We start from the raw sequence: 13720 nt of genomic DNA on the forward strand, positions 1-13720 counted from the left end.
CCCCTTCTGCACTTGTACCTAAACCCCTTTCTTTAAATCTTGTGAAGTAGACAGTTCTGCTAAATATGCCTATGCGTTTGTTATTAAACCTGGGTTGAAGGGAGTCAAGTATGGTGCTGGTAAGCAAGTTTAGCACACATTGTTCCCATGTAGTTGGTAAATCAGAGTAAAGCAGCGTACAGGTAATGTAAAGAGTTTTCTAAAGGAATTCAGGGCTTATAGTCTGGTTCCACTACATCAGAAAAATATGGGCTTAGTTCTGACATGCTCCTTCTTCCTTCAAGACGGGAGGTAATGGAGGGACTCCAAGACCATCCTGAAGTAAGAGTCTTTCACTGAGGAGAAGAGGTGCCATTAGCATCTTGCAGAATCCAGAATCTATATGAAGACAGCACTCCTTATAGATTCTGGATCATGCTGTGCCTTGAGATACAGCACAAGTAACGAACACAGGGAAAATCACTTTATTTCTTGACCCATTTCTACGTGTAATAAGGAGCAGAATGATATCCTTAACCAAAGCTGATCTGGTCAGAGAAGAATGGCAACAACAACAATAGAATGATTTTAGCTAATTATAGAGGAAAAAAAACCCCAAAAGTAGCATAAGGTTTCATCCTACTATTTGGCTCTGAGGCCGAATTCAGTCCTGCTTCACTTCCATCGTTTGAGGAACTGTAGACCACACTGATCAACCAATAGTGATTCATGGTTGTCAGAATGGGTCAAATTGATTGTTAATTAATAAAAATAACAATTTGGCATTATAGTCCTATGCATTATTGTGTGTTTGCTGTTATTTTCTAAATTAAAAATCCCACATAGATATTAATCTTGGAAACAGTTTTGTCTTTTGAGTGTGTAGTGTACTCACCAGTACTACACGACAGTGCGTGTACTTAGTTGTAGCACTTAGCAACACATAGTGGTAATAAAAGGAAGATTTTCAATAATATCACTTCACATACTGGGTAGTCCAGTTGAGTGCATGGACATAAATTGTTGAGTAACTTACCACTAACTGTGAGTAGCAGTCAGTGGCAGACTCTGCCTCTGAGATACTGAGCATTTTCCTTAAGTAGCTGATATTACTGGATGCTTGACAGTTCCACTGTATGATAGTCTTCATGAATTTCCTGCCTTTGAAATTCCAAATGGACCACTTCAATCTCCACAGAGACATTAATTTTACATATGCTTTCTTTTCCCTTTAGAGCTGAATTTTTTAATTAGCACTAAATAAATAATCTTTACAAACTGTTATAAACAATAGCCATGTAATCCAGTGGGTAACTGGTTTGAACCTGAGCTGTCCATTTCATTTTTACATCACTGGGGGCAACCCTGTCTGTGCTTTGTCGGGTATGACCTCTTCCGCCCATTCCTACTTCTCACATACACCCCTCTCCTCTCATTCAGATCATCCTGATTGCAGCTGAATAGCAGTCTATTAGGTTCCAGTATTTCAAAGCATAGAGTAATTTCCCATTAACATCAAAGCAAATTACTCTGATTTAGTTTATCTTTAAAAAAGGAAGCATTCCTTTATTTCCCCACTGGAACCCGTTCATCCTTGCTAAGTGCTGCTGCAGATATTGTTCCCTCCTTTCAACTTCCTTTTTTAAGTTTTTTCCCTGAGAGTTGTGAATTTCAGTCTGGCAGTTCTATTTGTCATTTTAAAGGAATGTATTATGTCATCACAGCTCCCACTTTTGTGCTCTTCTAATGTAATTGGAATAAATTAATTTGGCTGCACACAAAATGGTTTTACAAATTAGCTTTGAAAAATTGGAAGAGCCATGACAGAGCAAACAAATAAATTTATCATATTTTGAAGCATTAAGGTCTCGCTCTCATATCAAAACATATAGCTTCTGGAACACTCATCTCAGAGCTTTAAATTGATCTCTGGTTTTGTACGCTTCAGTTGAATTTCTTCAGGGCAGATTTCTCCCTTCATACATTTCTAGACATGAATTCACAGACAGACTTCAAATGCCAATAGCTAATACAGGAAGCGAATATTTGGAATTTTTTCATAGGAAGAAAAAAGTCACAAAAACAGTAAATGAAAATATATCTCCCCCAAGACTTGAGTTGAATATTGAGCTTTCTACAAATTTATAAACTTTTTTTCTAAGATTTCTAGATAATTCTTAAAATAGGAGAGAAAAAAGGTGAAAAATTTGAAGAATAATTGTCAAATTCTTTAGAAATAACTGAAAATTGAAAAATCAATTTCCTTCAGGTAATTTTTCATTTTCATCTGTTTTTTCCCCCTTACTCAAAATTATGCTTTCAAAACTTCGTTAACTGTGTTTCTTGTCTGCGATTGGAAAGAAGAGATTTAACGATGTAAAATGGCTGATGTTAATCATCACCGTCATCATTTTTTAACTCCAATTTCGTAGACATTAATGTCATTGTGAAAGCTACTCAGCTTGACTGAAAACTCATTCACATTACCCTCTTGCATGATCTGATGCTAATCTGGTAGATACTGATGCAAAATGTGAATTCAAAGTGCAGGTTTAGATGTAAATCGATGATTTCCAAAGGTTAGGTCACCAAGGTTTTCTAAGGAGCTAATACCAAGGCCCAGTGTGAGAATTTGGTGAATTTCACTACAGGCAAGGACTTACTCGACCTATGGTCTTGGCTTGGGCCCATATCCAATAAAGATAGGAGTGAAAGACCTTAAAATATAACTTTAATCCACTTCAAAGATTTATGAAAAAAACCTAATTGATGCATGTTTCTGTGTTTAGGCCAAAGAGATTCTAGCAGATTTCTGTGTAGATTTGTCTTTAGTGTTTTAAACCAATTTTATCGTCCAGATCCTTTCAAGAAAATCTAAGTGCAAGAGAATTCACTGTGGTTTTGCTTATACTCTGTTTTAATAAAAACCAATGTAAATCTGGGAGGGGACAGAGGACAAAGGAGTTGGTTTGGTTTTTTCTTCATACCTGATGTTGCAGGCTGAAGATAAAAGCTATGAAAAAAGAATTTAAGATTCCAGCATTTTTTTTAATTTTTTTTTTAGTGTGTATGACCAATTAATTATTTTTAAAGGTTAATATAGTTTTGGCAGCTTCTATTTAATTTATTACCTAAATTTTCCAATATAAGTTGGATATCTACTACATTTAAGAATTAGAAAGATTAATAATAAAGTGTTTCTCACCTTCATTATTTTGAAATAAAATCTCAAAGTAACAATCTCAAAGTCAGGTAATTAGTAAAAAAAAGATACAGTTTTTTAGCCATGAATAATATAATGCATGGCTAAAACTGAAATCACAGTTCACCTAGGTTTATTTTTTTAACTAACTCCTCAGGATGTACAGAGTTCTCCTGCATTCCCATGCCTGCACAGCAGCCAGCCGTGGGGATTTAGCTGGCTATTCCCAGGCTCACAGAGACCAGCAAATAGTGGCTCAAGCAGTGTGAGAAAGGCCTCATAGGAAACCCTTACAAAGCTCTTTGCAGATAATAACCTTTTTTTTCAATTTTACAACTAAATAGTCTGATTTGGGTAGAATTGATCTTGTCAATGAATAATATTTATTGAATTTCAGTGTTAAAAACAAACAACACTCTGCAATTATAAGTTTGATTTTATTTACTGTTACTGCTAGAAGAGTTAAAGTGCTCACAGAGGGCAGCAGGAACTGTTGGGATTTCTTCATATAACTATTACACGATTTCGGATACACCTTTTAATTTCTGCTCCAGAAGGAAAGACTAGAAAATCTAGTCTAGTGGGAACTTAAAAGGCATAGAGCAAACCATCCCTGTCACTCTCTGTCCCTGTCCCTTCCTTCTGCCACTGTCACTCCCCCTCAGTTGAATGAGTTCATGGCTTGTGTACCAGCTTGCAATCCAAGCTCAGGAAAGATGCCTCGTCTTAGATGATCCTGATCATGCCTTTTCCCCCATGATCTTAGGGACAGTCTGCTTGCCTAAACAGAGAAGTAGTATTCCTCCTGCTGATGTAGAGTGTCCACTCTTGCTTTTTGCTGGCTTTATAATATATGCAGTGCATCATCTGTACTTCTATGCTGTAATTTTGTAAAAGGAAAGTAATAACAGTTTTGAATAGCTGTTCCCTCAAAGAGACTCCACAATGCTTAGGTACATGCTGAAAAGGACTTGAAGAACCGCAAGTCACACACAGCTCTACTTGTGTTTTCTGGTGCTGGGCAGGGTTAAACAGCTGACCCTGGCACTCAGTGCCAGGCACCAGGGAGTTGCGACTTTGGGTGTTTATTAGGATACACTGGTGCTGGAAACTGTTCCACCAGGAACTATACCACGTCTGAGATGTGCTGCCTCTCTTTTCACAGCAGGGTCAGACAAGTTATATAGAGGGCAAAGACTTGGAGAGAGTGGTTTGTATGCCCAGATGGAGCTACTAAAATAATCTGGTATGAGCTTCCAGATTATTTAATAAGAATTGGCAAGAGCAGGAAGTCAGGTCCTTGTTGTTTTTTGATGAGGGGAGAGAGTGGTGAGGTGTTAATTAAGAGGGAATTAGATCTTGTTAGCTCTGGATATGCATTCTTAATGTGCTTTTCTTTCTTTGTTCTAGACACAGAGCATTGTGCTAGAATCCTACTGACCTTTGACAACTCTTTAAGACACTGAAAGCCAGAGAAGGAAAGCAGATGCCAGGGTATCCATGGCAGTGGCACAGGCAGTCCTTCTAGGTTTGCTCACTGGAAAACTCGGTCTTGCTGCCTCACCCCTGGGCAGTGATGGAATAACAGCTCAACACCGCAGAGTGCTAAGGCAACCGCATTAGTGAGGCTGATGTCTTCTATTTTAGATCCTGGTAAAGCTGATAAGGTTTAAATAGGAAGTCACGGTGCAAGTGTCTGCGGTATGCTAGGATTGGCTTTTTTAAATAGATGTCCACAGCTGAAACACAGTGCTAACCTCTCAAATCTCTTTTTGGGGCCCAATCATAACCATGACATGTATTCTTCCTTCAGTCAGGGATCGCATATATACAGGGAGTGCCCGAGTGATGAGAGCTCAAACTGCAGAAAGCAAGGGCAGGTAAAGGTCAGTGAGGGTTTGATGGGTAAGAGCAGATTCCTGAGCTCCTCATTCAGGGGCTTACTGTGGGAGCAGGGCTGTTCCACCCTACTGCAAGGGCTGCCAGGGAGAGATGCTCAAAGAAGCCGCTTTTCTTCAGGCATTACCAATAATGATGAGAAAATCTAGTAAACATCCGGAAGAGCAGCAGTCTGAGAATTTGCTTCCTTTTAATAAAATTTTCTCTTCATCTGTGTACACATTTCTGTAAGACTGCCCTTACTTTACAGAGCCGTCAGCTAAATGAAGAGCTGAACACCAACTTGTTCACTCAGCACTCATACTCTGCAAAGGATTGTGGAAGTGCTAAATGCTTTTCTTTTTAACTACTGAGCCTGTTTAAAGCAGTAAAACTCTTCAATATATTTTCTGTTTTGTAAAAAGGTGGTCATATAAAATTATCAAAATTACAACACTTAACAAATTGCAGAGAAATGTCTTCAGGATTTAAAACTCCAAAGTGTAGGCAATAGAACTGTAATTTGTAAGCTGACACATCAGTCCAGCTATAGGCAACTCCAGAAGTTGCTTTGCTACTCATTAAAATAAGTACATAGCTCTCAGACTAATTATAACATGCAGCTATGTAGAAAACTGAACCCAGACAGTGAGACAGGATACCTTCTGACAGGAGTAAATCTACAGCCCACTGCAGCCTGGAATTCATTCTTCATTTTAACCTGTTGTCTCCCTAGACATGTTTGCAATGTTTTTTATTTTGTACAGGTCCCTTTTGCTCTATCTCCCCTGCTCCACATCCCCCAAATATATCATTGTCTCTTGAAAGGGAAGATCCCAAAAGTGCTTGGGATGCGGCAGCTGTTGCTTTTGTTTTTTGCTCTTGGAGAATGCAAACCCATCCTGGTGACTCCTGCCTTTTTATTATTAGAGCATGGTTTTTAGCAGCTGCCTGACCATGAGAAGGCAAAAAATGAAAGGATTACTATTTTCTCCCTCATGCCCTTTGTTAAATGGAAAGACTGGATCCTGTTTCAGATATTTCCTGCTGTGTGATTAGGGCTATGGTAATGTGTTAAACTCTTTTAGGTGAATAGATAACTCGGGCAATCCTGATACCTTCCTGGAAATGTCAGGTTTTGTGATCAATGTCTGACTTTTCTTGCAAGTCTGTGGGTTAATTAGTCTGCCTACCTGTGTTTGTGTTCGTATTCCTGTAAATAGAAGTCAAATGCTACTGCTCATTTTAACTAAGCACGTATATAAAATAGCCAATAGTTTTGTCTCAAGACTCTTTTTGATTAATGAGGCTTAACAAATCTTTTGAAAAAAGTGCTGTATTTTATTGTCTTATGGCAGCCAGCATGAGGCAGACAGGCTTGGTGGGCCTTGCTCTGGAGGAAGGGGGGTCCTTAGCTGCAGCATGGACAGCAGTAAGTCACTCTGTTCTTCTTCAGGCAGGTGGTACATATTCTGTGATCAGATAGATTTCTTCTGAGAAAAGAAGGAAGCTGGCCTTTGGCTTCCCTCTATAATGATGGGCTGCAAGTGTTTTCTAGCATGTGCTCACATCTTGGCTCTTAGCCGAGTACCACACAAGCATCCTTACTTCAAGATGGAAGCTAGGCTTGCTAAATTTTGGAATCTTAACCTGAACTTCACTGCCTTCAGCTACCTCTTAATCATATCTTGATTTGTATGTTTTCTTAGAGAAGACATTTCAAAAGATAAAACAGATTTGACAGCAAAAGAAAAAAAAAAAAAAAGAGAGAAAAGCCCTAAGATCATGCATCTGGAAAAAGCTTTCTAATCCATCTTGACACATCTGTTGCTTTAGAAGAAAAAAAATCTTCTGGCTGCACTATGGCCCTGCAGCTATACGTGTTGGGGGCCTGGCTGTATAATTTGTGGAGCGCAATAATTCTATAATTATATTGCTAATTGTGTGCTACCACTTTTTTATAATAACAGAGTGAAGTAATTTATAACTTAACAGGTTTACAGGAGCTTAGACAGACTGTTAACTGAAAATGAGCACTCACAATATAGCTCCTAATAACTGCTATTGTTAAGGGCACACTACAAGCTGCATGAATGCTTTGCTGGAAGGTATAGCTTTGCAGAAGTATTTCAGACTCAAAACCTAACAGTACAGTGTCTTTGTAGTCTTACGTGTAGGTATGTGAAAAATAACAGAAGGGAGGATGGGAGAAAGGTTAAAAGTAAGAAGAAACTAAGTCTAAGGAATATCCAGAAAGAACTCCAAAAGACTGCAAATGGTGGGAAGAAAACGAATTTCAAAATGGAAGAGGTATTTTTAGTGATAAGTTCCAGAGGAACTGGATTTTGTGGGAGGCTGAAGTACTTTTCAGTTCAGTAATGAGGAAGAATTGGCAGTTTGGGAATTTGACAGGGCCTTCTCTCGCAATACTTAGAAGAGCTAGAAATTATAAACTGGGTTGCAGAGGCAAGACATTTACCTTCTTTTCACTGTTGCTTTTGATTGTTGCTTTTTCTGAGCTGAATTTGTGTTTGAGAAGCCACAGTTGCTCCCTCTGTCTGCAGGTATAGTTTACCTGGGTGCTGCCAAAGCTGCTTTTGCTTCCTGAGGTTGCTTTACCTTAGCTGCAACAGAAAGGAGTAGCTGCACTGAATTGTTCAGGCAACACGTGGTATTGGTGGTTTTGTTCTTCCAGATGTTATAAGACAGAAACATACAGCATTTTACAGAAATAAAGAGGTAAAAGAAGAAAAAAAATAGAAATCGTGCTCAATTACATGGAAATTCTACACATAAAAAGCATAAAATGAAGCATAGGTTGGCCTTTTTATTTTTTTCCTTTCTCAAAGAATAGAATATTCAGTTATCTGAGCTGATGTGTTAAGTGTGTAACAGTAACTACCTGTTGGGACTTTTGACCACAGACTGCTTGCCCTGGGAGTATTTTAACTATCAAAATACAAGTTGTATTATGAAAAGAGCAAGTCTTCTTTCAGCTCTAGGTAGTAAAAGATGAAAAACATCCCATATTCTTCCCTCATTCCTGTAAGTGTTGTTTTATGGCAATAGTTCATTCAGGATTTCAGCTTTTGGAGCTGACAATTTATGACCTTTGGCTTAGATTTTTACTGCTTGCAAAGCTGAGTATATAGGCTCATTATCATTTCAGATACAACATGACCTAGGTTATGAGATAGTTATGAAAGATTCTTCATTAAAAATCATACAAGATTCATAGAATTATTTTATTTCAAGGGCTTTTTTTTTTTTTTTTTTTTTTCCCCTCCATGATTTCTCCCTGGAGAAATTTTCAAGCCAGTTGGTTCTGATATGATATAAAATATATACAATATTTATTTAGTACTCAAAGTTGCTTGACATAAAGATATAAAGATCAGTCGATTAAATGGGACATGCTTTGGGGGAGAAATATGAATTTGAGTTAAAGTGAATATATCTCAAAAATTAGCTCACAGTCTGTGTGTGACTACATGTGTAATTTAAGTGTTCTACAAAATATGATACCAGACACATTATCTAACTCAATCTGTATGAGTCATTTTGGCGTGTTCAGAATTTACCTAATAGGCTGAAGTCAATAGAAAAGAATAACTTGTTCAGCATGTTCAGACAAAGTATGAAAAAAAGGAGAAGAAGAATTAGAGCAGTGGAGTATTTGAAGTAAAGGAATAGGAATCTGGAATAGGAGAAGTGAAATAGAATATGTGAATATAAGTGATAGCAGTGTTAGTTCTTTTTATTGTTCCAATTAAAACAGTTCAGGTCTGCTTCTGATTCTCTCAAAATCTGTGGTAAGGTCTCTGTTCTTATTAGTAGGCTATAAGCGTACAATGTCTAGTATAACTGTACAGCCTATCAATATATTTTTTCTTTTTCAGAGTGATGGAGCTATTGACTTTGTGCTTTTACTTGTGAGAATTGCACAGTCTGTGATGAGCATGTGCCATTATTATTACATGGAAAGAACGTAAAGTTCTGCTGGTAGGAAGGTAGATGATTTTCTGCTAAGCATAGATTTTGATTTTGTCATTTCACTTACTGATCAAAATACTAAGATAGGTACAGCTTTCTGGAGCTCTAGTTAAGTGCACTGCATTAATTCAAAGCATTTGCCTTAGCTTCTTATGACGTTATCCTGCTAATAATCAAAACTTCCTTGAAAGCTTGTCTCCTGTGGTGTTCCCTTGCACAGTTTAATGTATAGCGCTTCCATTCATAATCTTCACTCTTTCACACTGTTTAATCTGCTTTAATATTTGACTTTACTGTAGGCTGTTCTGTAGACCTTACAGCTACAAATTGAAGTATATATCCAAGCTGAAAGACGGGGAAAGGAAATAAAAAAGCTAAGAATATAGACTGATTCTCCTTTTTGCTTATCCATTTCTCCATCTGTGAAATGGATATAGTACTACTTGCTTTGGATCTCTGGGTGAAATTATATATTACTATTTATATATTCCAATCTTAGAATATATAAATTTGTTATGAGCATTCAGAAGGGAATTGGTGGAGAAAGTAATTCCTGAGAGATTATAAAAGTATCAAGGAAATGAAATTCCATTTCTTTCTTGAGGTGAATTCTACAAAATTCTGTCATCTACCTGGACTTGTGCAAAGCGTTCAACACTGTCCCGCATGACATCCTTGTCTCTAAATTGGAGAGACATCAATTTGATAGATGGACCACTCGGTGGATAAAAAACTGGCTCGATGGCCGCACGCAAAGAGTTGTGGTAAATGGCTCGATGTCCAGTTGGAAACCTGTAACGAGTGGTGTCCCTCAGAGATCGGTGTTGGGACCGGTCCTGTTCAACATCTTTGTCGGCGACATGGACAGTGGGATTGAGTGTGCCCTCAGCAAGTTTGCCGACGACACCAAGCTGTGTGGTTCGGTTGATACGCTGGAGGGAAGGGATGCCATCCAGAGGGACCTTGACACGCTTGTGAGGTGGGCCAATGCCAACCTTATGAAGTTTAACCAAGCCAAGTGTAAGGTCCTACGCCTGGGTCAGGGCAATCCCAGGCACTGCTATAGGCTGGGCAGAGAAGAGATTCAGAGCAGCCCTGCAGAAAAGGACTTGGGGGTGTTGGTTGATGAGAAGCTTAACATGAGCTGGCAGTGTGCGCTTGCAGCCCAGAAAGCCAACCGTATCCTGGGCTGCATCAAAAGAAGCGTGACCAGCAGGTTGAAGGAGGTGATCCTGCCCCTCTACTCTGCTCTTGTGAGACCTCACTTGGAGTACTGCGTACAGTTCTGGTGTCCTCAACATAAAAAGGACATGGAGCTGTTGGAGCGAGTCCAGAGGAGGGCCACGAGGATGATAAGAGGGCTGGAGCACCTCCCGTATGAAGACAGGCTGAGAGAGTTGGGGCTGTTCAGCCTGGAGAAGAGAAGGCTGCGTGGAGACCTCATAGCAGCCTTCCAGTATCTGAAGGGGGTCTACAAGGATGCTGGGGAGGGACTCTTCCTTAGGGACTGTAGTGGTAGGACAAGGGGTAATGGGTTCAAACTTAAACAGGGGAAGTTTAGACTAGATATAAGGAAGAAGTTCTTTACAGTGAGGGTGGTGAAGCACTGGAACGGGTTGCCCAGGGAGGTTGGGGATGCTCCATCCCTGGCGGTGTTCAACGCCAGGTTGGACAGAGCCTTGAACCACGTGGTTTAGGGCAAGGTGTCCCTGCCCATGGCAGGGGGGTTGGAACTAGATGATCTTAAGGTCCTTTCCAACCCTTATGATTCTATGATTCTATGAAAATACATTTATCGATATTGAATAGCCACAGCAAACCCACCCGCAACACCACTTTACCTGTACCCTTCCCACAGATTCATACAGAAGCTGGGCATGTATGGTCCTGCACAAATACCATCTTAAATGCAGCAAGGCTTAGGGATCTTCTTTTGCAAAGACACAAGCTTTCCTTAGCTTAGTCAATAGGCTAGGCTGCCTTAGCCTAAGAAGGCTTGTGTCAGCAGCTCCTGCACAGTATGATTCAGGGACATAAAGTTAATCACCTTCTGTGAACAAATGACACGCTCTTCTGTAGCTGAACCTATAGTCAGCAAAGGGATGCAGGACCTGAAGTTAGCTTTGAGAAAAAATTCCCATACTTTGGGCTGGATCCATCCATATTTTCATCCGCAGTGCCAAAGTCTTAAATTCAGGCACTCTGGGTGAAGACTGACCAGTTTTAGTCCATCATATCAGTGGCTAACCTTTCCCAATTGCTGAGTGTTTTACAGATATGTAAGTATCTTCTATATCACACCCTCACCACTCTCAGAAAGGTGCTCAGTTGAGCAGTACTATGCATGTGTGTGGCATATGAGCCTGTCTTCCTATATGTATTATTTAGAATCTGCTGAATCTACGCATTTGTGTAAACTCAGGAATCCTTTGGAAAAAAATATATGAAAAGTTCTTTTGCATAAGTATACTGAATATACAATTTCAGTAGCCTTCAAAAATACTTTATGCAGTTATCGACATCGGTAACATGTCAAAGCAGAGAGCTGGAGTTTCTGAACTAATTTTTAGAGTTGTTTTCAAAATATAACTCTTCTCCAGTGCATAGGCCCTTTAAAACCCTTAGTCAACAGAACTGTAGCTGTCTGTCAGACATCGGGGATGTTGGACTGTTGCAGCTAACTAGGATTAGCTCCTGTCTTTCTCATTAGTCAAACTTCTAATGCTCGTTAAAAAATGTGTTTTCACAACTTAATAATTTTAAACTGGAAAATATGGCCACAAAACTGGACACTGGATAAATTTAGTCCTTTAAATATGCTCTTTGCACCTTAATAAAATACATCACACTGAGTTAATAATTACTATTTTTATACTGTGTTATTTTATAGAAAGTATCTCTCACCAGCAGGAAAGTACAAGGACTTCTAGGAATCACTAGAGTATAATGAAAGTTGCCAAAAATGTAAACTAATACAGATTTTCTTATGAACCATGAAAATATTATGTTTAAACTAAAGCCATAACCTTTAACCTTTGTATGGGAACAGCAAAAAATATGAACAGGGATTTTTTATAAAAAAAGTGAGTCTATGTAGACATCTGAGGCCTATTTTTGTATTAAATAAATAGGGCCTGATATCTCAGATGTCTAGAAAATACCAGCCAACTAAACTAACATCAGAAGATCAAGGAATAATCTTTGAGTAAGCGGAAAAGTTCTAGTTTGGTTAAACCTGCAAAAAGAATCTGAACAGTGGGGTCCTCTCTTTTTTCTTCTCAAGTGCCTTAGTGTGCATTTGATTGAAGCAAGATACCTTTTCATCTCCATAAGGGCATTTTTCTGAGATTTTTCCATTCTTTTCTTACTACCTTCACTGCATGAGTCAACAGACTTCAACCAACATACCAGCAATATTCTGATAACAAAAGTAATCTACCAAGCAAGCAGTACCCAGCAATACAATATCAGGACAAAAGAAGTATTCCTCCTGAAGAGACAAAAATACTAAGTTCCCAGGATGCTACTTGCTAGGAGGTCAGTGTTGAAACATGCCAGGAGAGCATTTCAACTTCCTAGACTGAAGATCAGCTCTAAGGGTGTGCAGTCAAACCAGGAAGCTTATGAGGAATGAAGACAATAAAAAGAGAGATAGATCTTTTCCGTTTTGTTTTTGTGTTGTTCTGTTTGGTTTTGTTTCATTTTGTTTTTCCTTGATAAATTCAGTTATAGATCAATTGAAACCATTTACTGAATCCATGTTAGCAATTAGTTTTAGCAACACCATGAGAAACAAACTTAGTTTTCTCATTTTAAAGTTTAACCAAAACAAAAAAACGTTTCTGAGGATCTAACACAAAATCCAGGACATGGTTTGAATGTCTTAAAAGTGGAATGGTGTGACTTCTCTGTTGCAAAACTTGTTTCCCTTTCAGAATAGAACAATATTGGGGTTCCCCCCCCCCCCCCCATTTTTTTTCTTTTGCTAAAGGGAATACAAGGGTTAAATAACCTGAAAGAAGAAAAGGATGAAATGAATGTTCTGCCTGACTCTAAGCATTTTTTAATGGCTTTGGTTCAATAACCCAACTAAAATATCCCTTGTTAACACGATTCTAAGTACAAGGTGCCTTAACAACAATTCCCAGGAGATGTTGTAACACCTTTGTCAAATTCAGTTTAATGTCAAAATGGCTGAGAACACGTTCGTTCTATGAAAAAAAAGGAGGTATTTCAACATTTCCATCCTAATTTTGGAAGAAAACAAATGTTGAAATATTAGAATTTCCCCCAGGATGAAAATTCTAATATTTTGCTCAGCTTTAGTTTCCAATAACTCTTACACTTTAATTTTGTAATATTTAACTTAATGTTTCCCATGTGAGTATTATAGCACTAGTGGGTAAAACTTTAGTCACCTCACAGATTAGGCATGCAAAGGAAAACAGTTCGTGTATGTAGAGGGACAGATTTCTCCCTTCACAAGTGCCTTCCTCTTGTTTCCCCTGCTGATGAGATGTCAGTTTATTACAGACTTGATGAATGGAGTTTCCTTTCTCAGGAAACAGTAGTCAGGCCTATGGAAGCATTTATGTAACAGCATATGTTCCCTCCGTGAAAGTTTCCTTATTATTCCTTCCCTTGGTTATGTTGGATCGCAGTCAGGGA

Source organism: Strigops habroptila, chromosome 2 (assembly GCF_004027225.2).
Source record: "Strigops habroptila isolate Jane chromosome 2, bStrHab1.2.pri, whole genome shotgun sequence".
Lineage (NCBI taxonomy): Eukaryota > Metazoa > Chordata > Aves > Psittaciformes > Psittacidae > Strigops > Strigops habroptila.